General features: G+C 40.2%; 1 pseudogene; it reads right to left on the reverse strand.

Annotated features, from left to right (window-relative positions):
* Nucleotides 1-5,972: 5,972 nt before the first annotated feature.
* On the reverse strand, nt 5,973-9,785 carry LOC147316901 (uncharacterized; annotated as a pseudogene).
* Between the last annotated feature and the right edge of the window lie 5,176 nt (nt 9,786-14,961).

The following is a 14,961-nucleotide window of genomic DNA, read 5'->3' on the forward strand; positions in this document are numbered from 1 at the left end:
ATCCATATCAGCAACATCGGCAGGTTTCTAGTGCAGGAAGTAATAAATTCAGCCCTCGTGTTTGCACTACAGGTTGCTTTCATGAGTATTTCTGTTTTTGTGGTGGGGGAATTTTTCCTCGTTCCAACGATGTAAACAAAAACATTAATTGTGCTTTCCGCAATGACTAGTAATCATTTTGTCCTACTGTTCATTTATAGAACAGGAAAGGTTTTGTTTGGTTATGATTGTTTTGCAAGAAATGCTTCAATCACAGTGGGGTAGTCTTGATTAAAATGTTATATGAGAACTGTGGCACCATGTGTGACCAGATATTGGCATGTAGTCGTCGCCAGACTGTCATCAAAAGTGTGAAGTTTGGGACAGACTGGACAAAATACATTTTTAGAGATGAAAATCTTATGTCCAGTGATAAATGATCAAAATTCCACCACAAACATGGCTTTGACGAAGATGTCCCTTTCTGAAGTAACCCCAAAAAGTTCCTGAAGTAACCAAATGGAATTTAACCAGTGACCTCTCACTTTGCAGGCGAATGTGTAAACCAGCGATGCCTGGAAAACACTAAAACTGTGCCAAAATGTCATTTTACATTCAAAATGGCGGACTTCCAGACTTCCTCTTTGGATTGGGTTCACTGAATCTGTGTGTAATAAATGTCATACACGTATTTCAAGCTGTAAATAAGTTGTTAGAAGTTCATTAAAATTTCTTAAGTGGTGCTGTAGATCCATTTCCGCAGTGCCAGTCACTTTTTAAAAAAAAGTACATTTTGACCTGATGTGAAGAATGCAAAAAATGTCATTAGTTTGGAAGCATGTTTGGTATATGATATACTTGCCTGACTAATAATAATTTATTATTACTATTACTACTGTTGTTGTTGTTGTACAATGGAGCCTTTCCCCTGTGAATGACCAGCTCCCAGCTAAAATGTGTATTTTGTGCCATTTATAAGGTCAGTGCTTTATCATACCTTAAACTGTGCAGGGTAAAAGCCTCAGTTGCTGGGAAAAGCACAGGTGTATTAGAGTTTTTCTGAATTGCTAAAACACTAAACCCCATTGTAAAAACTAAACTGTCAACTATGAAAACTCTTTCATCAAATCAGTCCCACTGTTGCCAAAATCTTAAACACTATTCAAAGCTCAGTCTCCCATTTAGCAAAACTCTAAACACAAAACACACTTAGCAGTGTGGTGCACCTGTTGTCGTGTGAAGGCTGTGTGCAGTAGTGATGTCTCCTGTGTGTCGAAGCTTTGAAGCGTGTGTCGGGTAATCTCGTGGTAGTTTTGTAAAGCGCGTATCGAGGCTTGCTTTGATTACGTATGCAGTGATGTTCGAGGCCTCGCGGGCAGTCCGTACCACGTGACTGATTCAGGAACTGGCTCGCCGGTTTGCACCAGATTCTAAATAAATTGGGCAGCAAAACACAGCTGATTCCCCGTCACATTGTGTTGTGGAATTGGATTACGTCCCAGTTACATACTTACTTGAACATTTCTCCTTCAATGGAACCAGCAAGGAAGAGAATATTTGTCTGACAACATTTAATCTCATCTCTCCTAATAAAGTATGCACACAGTAATAAATATCACAAATGATAAGTACCATAATATAAATCAACAACACCACAGATCTTATAATCTGATTTCTGTCTTTTAGTTTATTACAGTTTTTTCTGAATGCCTAAGCACATTTTTTGTAACTATTGGCTAATTTTGCAAAACTCTTCACACAAATAAGAAAACCTGTCACCCAATCATCAAAACATTGTAGTTCTCTTGCAAAAGCAAACACAGCTAGATTAACTCTTCACACCTTCGTAAAAATGGTGTTTCCGTATCAAACAGTACACACAAGCCATCATCTACTAAGCACACAATGCGCCAACTGCACACTGATGGTATGAATACAAAACACATCTGGCTTTTGCTTTCTCTGTGCACAAGGTAGGCTATGTCAGTTTGAGCTCATACTTCTGTCATAGATCCATAAGCATAGAGGGATCCAAACTTCAAGTACTGGTGTACTTGAAACACATCAAAACAAACACAAGTGTTCATTTCCAAGTATAGGATTATTTGCAATCGCCATAATGACTATATGGGTTACTTGGTCTGCAGTGAACATGCTTCCTCTGCCCCCAGCATCTGGTCATCTAGCAATTCTGTAAAGTAACAATTTCAGTATTTTTACATCAATGGTATTGGTGTGTTTCTCATTGGCATATGGCAGTGCTACAAATCTTTGTGCGAAGTGACTGTACTAACTGATTCTCATTTCAAGATGTCCTTATGGTACTTGCTACAGTGTAGCGGCTCGAGTTAGGCTGGACCCGTTGGCCAGCTACCCTCAGGGTCATTCCACGGTTGATTACATGGTTGATTACATGGTCCACTATTGTCATCAGCAATTCTATTTCTTACTCTTCCTACCCTTCCTCTCCCCCCTCCTCATCTTCCTCTCCCCCCTCCTCGTCTTCCTCTTGCTCCTCCTTGTCCTTGTCATCCTCTTCATCCTACTTCTTCACCTCCACGTCCTCTTCCTCGGCCTCCTCTACTTCTCACTCTTTCTGCTCCCTCCATTGTACTCCGCACACACAGCTTACCTGTATTATAGTGCTTAGGCTGATTGCAAAGTGAACTAATTATCTAAAAAAGTTTTCACATGTGAAAGTGTGCCAGACAGTTGGCAAATTAGTGTTAATGATAGCCATACATGTGTATACTTTTGCTAGGAGTGTGTTGGAAATTTGGTAATTGAGTGTTGTGCAGTGAATTGTGCCTACCGTTTTGCAAAGTGTGTGTTACAAAATTGCAAACTGAGTGCAAAGCAGTTTATGTGCTTTTAGTTTTGCAAACTCAGTGAGTGGTTTTGCTATAAGTCTGAATAGTTTTAGAGATTGTGCTACAGGAATCACAGTTAGGGTTTAAGCATTCAGAAAAAACTGTAAGTTTAGAGGTTTACACATCACATCATTATAATCATTGAGCCTGTCTGACTTTAATCGTCCACTTGATGGCGCAGTAGAGCCAATGAATCGTCACAATGCTTCGAACCATGAGTCGACCAGTTGGATGGAAAGCTTCAGTTCATCACAAGGCTTCATCTCACCATCACTAATGAAAGCTCTTATAATTTGGCTGCTATTAGAGACCATTGATTTAGTCTCTCTTTGGTTACTACGTGGATCTTTTTTCAGACAAATTAATGAAAAAAAATATAATAAATGGAAAAACAGAGTACAAATGTGGACAGTTAACTGGATATTACAGCGCGATTTCAGTGCATAAATACATAAATACAGGTCTGAGACATAAGTGGTGCAATATTGATAGAGCTCACATGACTCCGTCCTGTTCGTATCCCAGAAATCCACCAGGATTTTAGTGCCTCATATACTGCACAGGTCATTGGCACACCTGAGATTCAGGACGACATGCTAAGCAGTGCTGTGTCACCATCAATAATACACCATATTAATGCAAGGTACAATTACAGCTGGGCTCCGCCACATTTTATTTTAACAGAGGAAATAAAATATGCAGAGCTAGCTGAGTTGGTTGAAATTCAGTTGCTACTTTAAGAGAATTTCATACAAGAATAATTGAAGATAAAATAGGTTATTAAAGCTGTCATCATTGCTTCAGTGCCATATTCTCTCTGCTGTAACTCCGATTTGAAGAGGGCTTGTTTAGGCAACAACTCAGAGCACTATACGATCACTGCCGGTCACTTAGGTGATTTGTTATAAATGTGAAAACAGCTATGCAGGTTTAATGCAAGGAAGTCTTTACTCAGTGTTTGGCATGGGTCCTAAATGAAGGAGGGGTAGTCTGTCAGTCACTGCATTCCTCACCTGCATGGGAAACTTCCCAAACTGGAAGTTATCAGAAACATTGGAGACAATACTGAATCCACCAGAGACAGCTGGGACAGGTCCTAGTCATTACCATACAGAAAAGAACGGATTTATTTCAGTTCAGTTCAAATTAATAAGGTGAAGAAAAAACAGAGACTGCATCTTATGTGTTTTCTATTCTATTCTAGTAGTTTTAGAATCCAATAACTACACAAACAATCATGGCAGTGAGGTGTGGAGGGCCAGGAGTGACAAAATGAATGAATTAAATATGCCATTAATTATTGAATTAAATGTTTCATTATTTAATTAAATGCCCATTCACTTCACTAGTGTTTGTAGTTGTTGTTGAGAAATGCCCACTGAAAGAATGGCCACCAGGGCAAGTGCCTGTAATCGGATTACAGTAACACGTTACTTGTAACGCATTACTGCCCATCTCTGTTGAGAACAAATAATGTAAATGAATAATAGTGTTCAAATTGTTCGTTAAAACTCTGCATATCTCAGAAAAACTAAAAAAAAATCAGCTTTCTTCACTCACTTCTTTACAATGCAGCCATTACAGTCTTCTTTGATTGGTCGCTGCAGGATTGCCATTCTTCTCATGTTTAGTTTTTTTTCCTATCAGTGCTTTAATTCTATGAAATAAATTTTTCAAAGTCACTTTTTGCTTTCACTAGCTTGTTTTTAGTGTCCCACTTTTGGATCTTCTGAACTCACTCTGATTAAAGTTGTCATTGTACTAATGTTATTCATGTGCAGCTGACTTCACAGCTGTGTGTGGGTTTTTTTTTTTGCTTTTTTGCAACTTTTTGTGATATCTAAATGTTTAACCTGTTCAATAACATTATTACTATTCAGTGATTATTATATATGATTATCACTTGGCTACGTGAACATACATAAATCTGTTCAATCTCAGCGACACAAGCATGTCTTTATGCGCACACACAGTTTCTACTCCCATTCATTCAGGTTTATATTTACAACTTTTACAGGACGAATGGACAGCCATCACTTTAAGGAAAAACAAAGAGAGAGAGAGAGAGATTATAAGTTCAGGGCAGGTCAGTTTTTATAGAAATGCATAGATGTGTGTTGTACTTCCATCTGGCTTATTACTTTCTAATGCAGGGGAAAGACATTGGCAAAGAAACACCTACTACATAAATAGTTTGATTTGAAGTTGCTCTTTTGAGTCCTCTCTATTGACTCTGACATCCTGCTGTTAACAGTTTCATGGTATTGCTTTGTTTGCTTTAAACAAACCTCACAGGGTGGTAGAATATGTCTGCGGTGCAGAGGTCCTTGGATCGCCTCTCTGTTGTCTTTGTTGACAGCAATGAAGGTGGTGAAAGAACTGCTCACTCCTGATTGGACACTGAGCTGCATCACCTTCTCCTTCACTCCTCCATCTTGCTGTCCTCTGAGCTCTCTCTCCTTCATCTCCAGGGAACGAATCAGAGTGCAAGCACCCAACCTGTGGACTGTTAATCTGCAGACAAGGAAGAAAACATTTACAGTTCTAATGTTTCCTATTTTTGCTACATTTGTGCATCACTGACTTTTCTGTTTTTCTGTACTGAGGGTGCATTCTTTTTATATTAGAATTAGTAGAGTTACAGAGGGTATATAGAGTGTGAACATAAAATAAGAGCTTGATTAGGCTGTAGAAACGGATGAAAATCCAGTAAAGTGAAGAGTGTGTGTGTGTGTGTGTGTGTGTGTCTGGCAGGAAGTGAAGCAGGAAGTCTGAATATAGCTTGTGAGCTTGTGAGAGACGTTTCAAAAGGAAAACAGAGGAATTAGAGAGTGAAAGTGCTAAGAAATAGTAATGAAAATGATATTAAATAAATGTCTTAGTGTGTTAATACAGGTGCCCATGGACTTGGCTCAACCTCAGATGAGTACAGCGGCAAAATGATAGATTAACATAATTGGAACGACAAACAGGCCAGGCTTTGGCTGAAATTTTACAGCTTCACCTCTCATCCTGCCCTTATCCTGAGAAGAAGCTTAAAGGACAGTCAATCTCCTGATGAAGACAGAAAACAGACAGAACAACACCGTAGATTTGAAGAATTAACAGCAGGCAGAAGACAGTACAACTGACCTAAAACACTGAAGGGTCCAGCAGCATGTATGTTAATGGAACATGTGCTCTGAATTACAAGCTGGAAAGTGTACCAGTGACATGACTGTGTGAAAGCACTGCATTGGACTGTCTGAGTTCATATTTGCCATGCTGGGAGTTAACCGCCAAGAAAAGACTGAAAAGATGAAGAGAGAATGAACAGAGAAGAAGAAACGGCTGATTTGGGCCTGTGTTTGATTTGGGAGGCCACACAGGAAGCTGTGAGAAGAGGGGACGAGGACCGGTGAGAGGTGAAGGCTGGACGTGTTCAAGTGAAAGTATAGGAAAATTGGGTTGAAAATTGAGGCTGAACTTGTGGGGTTTAGAAATGTCCAGAGCATCGCAACAGAAAGGTGAATTAAAAAAAAGAGAGAGAGCGGGATGAAGAAATAAATAAACTAATAATACATAAATGAATAGAAAAATCTTTTGTATATGGCGAGGTGCTGTGGGCACCTAAGTCTTTGATAGTGTAGAATTTTCAAGTCAATACCATGGTTGCATCTACTGAAAATCTCTGTGAAGCTTAAATCTCAATGACCTTGACTTCAAGGTCAGAGGTCAACTTTTCTGAAAATCAGAGGAGTTTCACATTCATAACACAGGTATGTCTACTAGGAGGCTGAAGGGTAGCTCTATATATTTATAAACAATCAAAAACAACAATTATTACGCAATTTATTTCCAATTTGTATGGAATTTATTTCTGTAAAGGTGGTGTTTTAGGTCTGATTGAAGGACTGATGTGATGGTAAGGTGTCCACTGCTGCGCTTTGAAGATTGGTAGGCTTTTTTTTTTTAATTTTCACAAGAATTGCTACTTCCCCTAGAGTTTTGGCCACTCCAACAATCAGAAGATTTCCCTATGAGCAAGCATTTAGCGACAGTGGGAAGGAAAAACTCCCTTTAAAAAGGAAGAAACCTTCAACAGAGCCAGGCTCAGGAAGGGACAGCCCTCTGCCACGACTGGTTGGGGTGGGGGGAGTGAAAATTAAAAAAAAAGAAGCCAAAGTGATCATTTTTGGAGCAGCTTAATTAATTTTTGCATTGTAATTTGCTGTTAATGTCATTTTCCAACCCCAGTTTGTATTTTTATCACTTTTGTCCAGGGTGGAAGATGCCATGCTGGAGACTGATTCAGTATGGTCTTTCAATGTTGATACATGGGAACCTTTTAGAGAGGCCAGGGCTGAAAAAGGGATGCCGGAGAACCTGAGAGGGTGTTATCCGCTGGTGTGCATCCAAGGCCAACATCTGTTTAATTAGGCTGACAAATAAGCGTTGGCCAGCTTCTGGTCCTCGTCTAAACATCATTAGCTGTTCAAGGTCATCCAGACGTGTAAGTATTATGTATCTTGTCTCCAGGGATTCATGTCCTGTCCCTGGAACAGAGTCTTTATATTGTTCTTCCGTCTTAAATGTCCAGCGCTGTTGCTTGTATTTGTCTCCAATGAAATAGTTTTCAGTGTACACGCCAGAGTCTAGCACATGATCTGGTGGCTGACCCTGAGTCTCTATGATGAATTTCAGATAATCATAGTCATTCTCCGAAGGGTAGAGTGGCAGCCCTGTAGCAAGCTCCACAGCCACCAGCCCCAGAGACCACATGTCACTTGCTTCATTGTAAGGAAGGCCAAGCATAACCTCAGGTGCACAGTAACCAACCGTCCCCACAAAGTCACCAGGTATCACTGCAGACGCAGGACATGCGAGGCCAAAGTCTATAAGTTTGACTTTGATGGGAGACTCATGGCGGTTTACAACCATGATGTTTCCAGGTTTGAGGTCAGCGTGCACTATTCCCACAGAACTCAGGTGGGACAGAGCATTTGTGATTTGACCTAAAATTGGCCTGACTTCGCTTATGGGGAGACCCTGTTTATTCCGGTCCCCTATGTAGTCCCACAGGCATTGATCAAGGAGTTCAAATTTCAGGCAAACCCGCTGTCCGTCGTGGAAAAAGCCGTTCCATTGAACAATGTTGGCGGCATCTGGATCCAACCTTCGCAGCTGCTCCAAGATGAAAATTTCCACATGTGCCTGTTGCAGAATATCAGGGTCGCTCTTGTTGACTTTAATGGCAACAGCTTGGTTGGTTGTTGTGTCGCGACATTTGGCTACAATACCAAAGCCCCCTTCTCCGAGGAAAGCCTCTACCTTGTAGTGCTTTCCCAAAATGCTCCCTTTAACTAATTCAAGCTCATCTGAGCTGAATGATGGACTGGCTGATGTGTGGACGAATACTTGCTGAGAAAATTCAACCGAGTTTTGAAAACTGCAGTTGATTTTCTGTGATCTCTTGCTTTCCAAGTTTGAAGGGTGCTGAAAGACCACAGGGTTTTGTGATATTTCAGCACTCATGTCAATGCACAGGGAACTCTTAGGGCTGAAAAAGGGATGCCGGAGAACCTCCGAGGGTGTTATCCGCTGGTGTGCATCCAAGGCCAACATCTGTTTAATTAAGCTGACAAATAAGCGTTGGCCAGCTTCTGGTCCTCGTCTAAACATTATTATTTGTTCAAGGTCATCCAGACGCGTCAGTTTTATGCATCTTGTCTCCAGGGACTCATATCCTGTCTCATACTGAAATTGTTGGTCAGTCTTAAATGTCCAGCGCTGTTGCTTGTCTTTGTCTTCAATGAAATAGTCTTCAGTGTAGACGCCAGAGTCTAGAACATGATCTGGTGGCTGACCCTGAGTCTCTATGATGAATTTCAAAACATCATAGTCTTCATTTCCAGGGTAGAGTGGCAGCCCTGTAGCAAGCTCCACAGCTACCAGCCCCAGAGACCACATGTCAATTGCTTCATTGTAAGGAAGGCCAAGCATAACCTCAGGTGCACAATAACCAACCGTCCCCACACGGTCACCAGGCATCACTGCAGACGCAGGACATGCGAGGCCAAAGTCTATAAGTTTGACTTTGATGGGAGACTCATGGCGGTTTACAACCATGATGTTTCCAGGTTTGAGGTCAGCGTGCACCATTCCCACAGAACCCAGGTGGGACAGAGCATTTGTCAGTTGACCTAAAATTGGCCTGACTTCGCTTATGGGGAGACAGTGGTTTTTCCGGTCCCATATGTAGTCCCTCAGGCATTGATCAAGGAGTTCAAATTTCAGGCAAACCCGCTCTCCGTCGTGAAAAAAGCCGTCCCATTGAACAATGTTGGCGGCATCTGAATCCAACCTTCGCAGCTGCTCCAGGATGAAAATTTCCAATTTCGCCTGTTGCAGAATATCAGGGCGGCTCTTGTTCACTTTAATAGCCACAGCTCGGTTAGTCATGGTATCACGACATTTGGCTACAATACCAAAGCCCCCTTCTCCGAGGAAAGCCTCTACCTTGTAGTGCTTTCCCAAAATGCTCCCTTTAACTAATCCAAGCTCATTTGAGCTGAAGGATGGGTGAGCTGACATGGTGAAATGTGTCGGCTTGGTCGGTGAATTGCTAAGTAAAATTCTCTCAAAACTCTCCAAAAAGGGTTTGCTTGCTGTCAGGTCAAGGTCCGTTGAGCATTAAAGTTTAACAGAGCAAAGCTCCTACTTAAGGGTTTTTTCTCTCAGCAAGATGATGACATAACAAAGGATCTATGTCATCATCTTGTGATGTCACAAGATGTCACCTTTTTTCACAAGATGCATTCCATTTGGATCAAAGGCATTCTATTTTTTCAGTTGAAACACTAAAAAAAAACAATGTTTCAACAGGCCAGGCTGCATTTTCTGCTGCGACATCTCAACAGGAGATAATAAGATAAAGACAAGGAAGACTGGTGATCTATCCATATCAGCAACATCGGCAGGTTTCTAGTGCAGGAAGTAATAAATTCAGCCCTCGTGTTTGCACTACAGGTTGCTTTCATGAGTATTTCTGTTTTTGTGGTGGGGGAATTTTTCCTCGTTCCAACGATGTAAACAAAAACATTAATTGTGCTTTCCGCAATGACTAGTAATCATTTTGTCCTACTGTTCATTTATAGAACAGGAAAGGTTTTGTTTGGTTATGATTGTTTTGCAAGAAATGCTTCAATCACAGTGGGGTAGTCTTGATTAAAATGTTATATGAGAACTGTGGCACCATGTGTGACCAGATATTGGCATGTAGTCGTCGCCAGACTGTCATCAAAAGTGTGAAGTTTGGGACAGACTGGACAAAATACATTTTTAGAGATGAAAATCTTATGTCCAGTGATAAATGATCAAAATTCCACCACAAACATGGCTTTGACGAAGATGTCCCTTTCTGAAGTAACCCCAAAAAGTTCCTGAAGTAACCAAATGGAATTTAACCAGTGACCTCTCACTTTGCAGGCGAATGTGTAAACCAGCGATGCCTGGAAAACACTAAAACTGTGCCAAAATGTCATTTTACATTCAAAATGGCGGACTTCCAGACTTCCTCTTTGGATTGGGTTCACTGAATCTGTGTGTAATAAATGTCATACACGTATTTCAAGCTGTAAATAAGTTGTTAGAAGTTCATTAAAATTTCTTAAGTGGTGCTGTAGATCCATTTCCGCAGTGCCAGTCACTTTTTAAAAAAAAGTACATTTTGACCTGATGTGAAGAATGCAAAAAATGTCATTAGTTTGGAAGCATGTTTGGTATATGATATACTTGCCTGACTAATAATAATTTATTATTACTATTACTACTGTTGTTGTTGTTGTACAATGGAGCCTTTCCCCTGTGAATGACCAGCTCCCAGCTAAAATGTGTATTTTGTGCCATTTATAAGGTCAGTGCTTTATCATACCTTAAACTGTGCAGGGTAAAAGCCTCAGTTGCTGGGAAAAGCACAGGTGTATTAGAGTTTTTCTGAATTGCTAAAACACTAAACCCCATTGTAAAAACTAAACTGTCAACTATGAAAACTCTTTCATCAAATCAGTCCCACTGTTGCCAAAATCTTAAACACTATTCAAAGCTCAGTCTCCCATTTAGCAAAACTCTAAACACAAAACACACTTAGCAGTGTGGTGCACCTGTTGTCGTGTGAAGGCTGTGTGCAGTAGTGATGTCTCCTGTGTGTCGAAGCTTTGAAGCGTGTGTCGGGTAATCTCGTGGTAGTTTTGTAAAGCGCGTATCGAGGCTTGCTTTGATTACGTATGCAGTGATGTTCGAGGCCTCGCGGGCAGTCCGTACCACGTGACTGATTCAGGAACTGGCTCGCCGGTTTGCACCAGATTCTAAATAAATTGGGCAGCAAAACACAGCTGATTCCCCGTCACATTGTGTTGTGGAATTGGATTACGTCCCAGTTACATACTTACTTGAACATTTCTCCTTCAATGGAACCAGCAAGGAAGAGAATATTTGTCTGACAACATTTAATCTCATCTCTCCTAATAAAGTATGCACACAGTAATAAATATCACAAATGATAAGTACCATAATATAAATCAACAACACCACAGATCTTATAATCTGATTTCTGTCTTTTAGTTTATTACAGTTTTTTCTGAATGCCTAAGCACATTTTTTGTAACTATTGGCTAATTTTGCAAAACTCTTCACACAAATAAGAAAACCTGTCACCCAATCATCAAAACATTGTAGTTCTCTTGCAAAAGCAAACACAGCTAGATTAACTCTTCACACCTTCGTAAAAATGGTGTTTCCGTATCAAACAGTACACACAAGCCATCATCTACTAAGCACACAATGCGCCAACTGCACACTGATGGTATGAATACAAAACACATCTGGCTTTTGCTTTCTCTGTGCACAAGGTAGGCTATGTCAGTTTGAGCTCATACTTCTGTCATAGATCCATAAGCATAGAGGGATCCAAACTTCAAGTACTGGTGTACTTGAAACACATCAAAACAAACACAAGTGTTCATTTCCAAGTATAGGATTATTTGCAATCGCCATAATGACTATATGGGTTACTTGGTCTGCAGTGAACATGCTTCCTCTGCCCCCAGCATCTGGTCATCTAGCAATTCTGTAAAGTAACAATTTCAGTATTTTTACATCAATGGTATTGGTGTGTTTCTCATTGGCATATGGCAGTGCTACAAATCTTTGTGCGAAGTGACTGTACTAACTGATTCTCATTTCAAGATGTCCTTATGGTACTTGCTACAGTGTAGCGGCTCGAGTTAGGCTGGACCCGTTGGCCAGCTACCCTCAGGGTCATTCCACGGTTGATTACATGGTTGATTACATGGTCCACTATTGTCATCAGCAATTCTATTTCTTACTCTTCCTACCCTTCCTCTCCCCCCTCCTCATCTTCCTCTCCCCCCTCCTCGTCTTCCTCTTGCTCCTCCTTGTCCTTGTCATCCTCTTCATCCTACTTCTTCACCTCCACGTCCTCTTCCTCGGCCTCCTCTACTTCTCACTCTTTCTGCTCCCTCCATTGTACTCCGCACACACAGCTTACCTGTATTATAGTGCTTAGGCTGATTGCAAAGTGAACTAATTATCTAAAAAAGTTTTCACATGTGAAAGTGTGCCAGACAGTTGGCAAATTAGTGTTAATGATAGCCATACATGTGTATACTTTTGCTAGGAGTGTGTTGGAAATTTGGTAATTGAGTGTTGTGCAGTGAATTGTGCCTACCGTTTTGCAAAGTGTGTGTTACAAAATTGCAAACTGAGTGCAAAGCAGTTTATGTGCTTTTAGTTTTGCAAACTCAGTGAGTGGTTTTGCTATAAGTCTGAATAGTTTTAGAGATTGTGCTACAGGAATCACAGTTAGGGTTTAAGCATTCAGAAAAAACTGTAAGTTTAGAGGTTTACACATCACATCATTATAATCATTGAGCCTGTCTGACTTTAATCGTCCACTTGATGGCGCAGTAGAGCCAATGAATCGTCACAATGCTTCGAACCATGAGTCGACCAGTTGGATGGAAAGCTTCAGTTCATCACAAGGCTTCATCTCACCATCACTAATGAAAGCTCTTATAATTTGGCTGCTATTAGAGACCATTGATTTAGTCTCTCTTTGGTTACTACGTGGATCTTTTTTCAGACAAATTAATGAAAAAAAATATAATAAATGGAAAAACAGAGTACAAATGTGGACAGTTAACTGGATATTACAGCGCGATTTCAGTGCATAAATACATAAATACAGGTCTGAGACATAAGTGGTGCAATATTGATAGAGCTCACATGACTCCGTCCTGTTCGTATCCCAGAAATCCACCAGGATTTTAGTGCCTCATATACTGCACAGGTCATTGGCACACCTGAGATTCAGGACGACATGCTAAGCAGTGCTGTGTCACCATCAATAATACACCATATTAATGCAAGGTACAATTACAGCTGGGCTCCGCCACATTTTATTTTAACAGAGGAAATAAAATATGCAGAGCTAGCTGAGTTGGTTGAAATTCAGTTGCTACTTTAAGAGAATTTCATACAAGAATAATTGAAGATAAAATAGGTTATTAAAGCTGTCATCATTGCTTCAGTGCCATATTCTCTCTGCTGTAACTCCGATTTGAAGAGGGCTTGTTTAGGCAACAACTCAGAGCACTATACGATCACTGCCGGTCACTTAGGTGATTTGTTATAAATGTGAAAACAGCTATGCAGGTTTAATGCAAGGAAGTCTTTACTCAGTGTTTGGCATGGGTCCTAAATGAAGGAGGGGTAGTCTGTCAGTCACTGCATTCCTCACCTGCATGGGAAACTTCCCAAACTGGAAGTTATCAGAAACATTGGAGACAATACTGAATCCACCAGAGACAGCTGGGACAGGTCCTAGTCATTACCATACAGAAAAGAACGGATTTATTTCAGTTCAGTTCAAATTAATAAGGTGAAGAAAAAACAGAGACTGCATCTTATGTGTTTTCTATTCTATTCTAGTAGTTTTAGAATCCAATAACTACACAAACAATCATGGCAGTGAGGTGTGGAGGGCCAGGAGTGACAAAATGAATGAATTAAATATGCCATTAATTATTGAATTAAATGTTTCATTATTTAATTAAATGCCCATTCACTTCACTAGTGTTTGTAGTTGTTGTTGAGAAATGCCCACTGAAAGAATGGCCACCAGGGCAAGTGCCTGTAATCGGATTACAGTAACACGTTACTTGTAACGCATTACTGCCCATCTCTGTTGAGAACAAATAATGTAAATGAATAATAGTGTTCAAATTGTTCGTTAAAACTCTGCATATCTCAGAAAAACTAAAAAAAAATCAGCTTTCTTCACTCACTTCTTTACAATGCAGCCATTACAGTCTTCTTTGATTGGTCGCTGCAGGATTGCCATTCTTCTCATGTTTAGTTTTTTTTCCTATCAGTGCTTTAATTCTATGAAATAAATTTTTCAAAGTCACTTTTTGCTTTCACTAGCTTGTTTTTAGTGTCCCACTTTTGGATCTTCTGAACTCACTCTGATTAAAGTTGTCATTGTACTAATGTTATTCATGTGCAGCTGACTTCACAGCTGTGTGTGGGGTTTTTTTTTTGCTTTTTTGCAACTTTTTGTGATATCTAAATGTTTAACCTGTTCAATAACATTATTACTATTCAGTGATTATTATATATGATTATCACTTGGCTACGTGAACATACATAAATCTGTTCAATCTCAGCGACACAAGCATGTCTTTATGCGCACACACAGTTTCTACTCCCATTCATTCAGGTTTATATTTACAACTTTTACAGGACGAATGGACAGCCATCACTTTAAGGAAAAACAAAGAGAGAGAGAGAGAGATTATAAGTTCAGGGCAGGTCAGTTTTTATAGAAATGCATAGATGTGTGTTGTACTTCCATCTGGCTTATTACTTTCTAATGCAGGGGAAAGACATTGGCAAAGAAACACCTACTACATAAATAGTTTGATTTGAAGTTGCTCTTTTGAGTCCTCTCTATTGACTCTGACATCCTGCTGTTAACAGTTTCATGGTATTGCTTTGTTTGCTTTAAACAAACCTCACAGGGTGGTAGAATATGTCTGCGGTGCAGAGGTCC

The sequence above is a fragment of the Aulonocara sp. 'chitande type north' Nkhata Bay genome, linkage group LG12 (genome assembly GCF_057382095.1).
Source record: "Aulonocara sp. 'chitande type north' Nkhata Bay isolate Kocher_YH1m ecotype deep benthic linkage group LG12, A_spYH_male_GT1.1, whole genome shotgun sequence".
Classification (NCBI taxonomy): domain Eukaryota; kingdom Metazoa; phylum Chordata; class Actinopteri; order Cichliformes; family Cichlidae; genus Aulonocara; species Aulonocara sp. 'chitande type north' Nkhata Bay.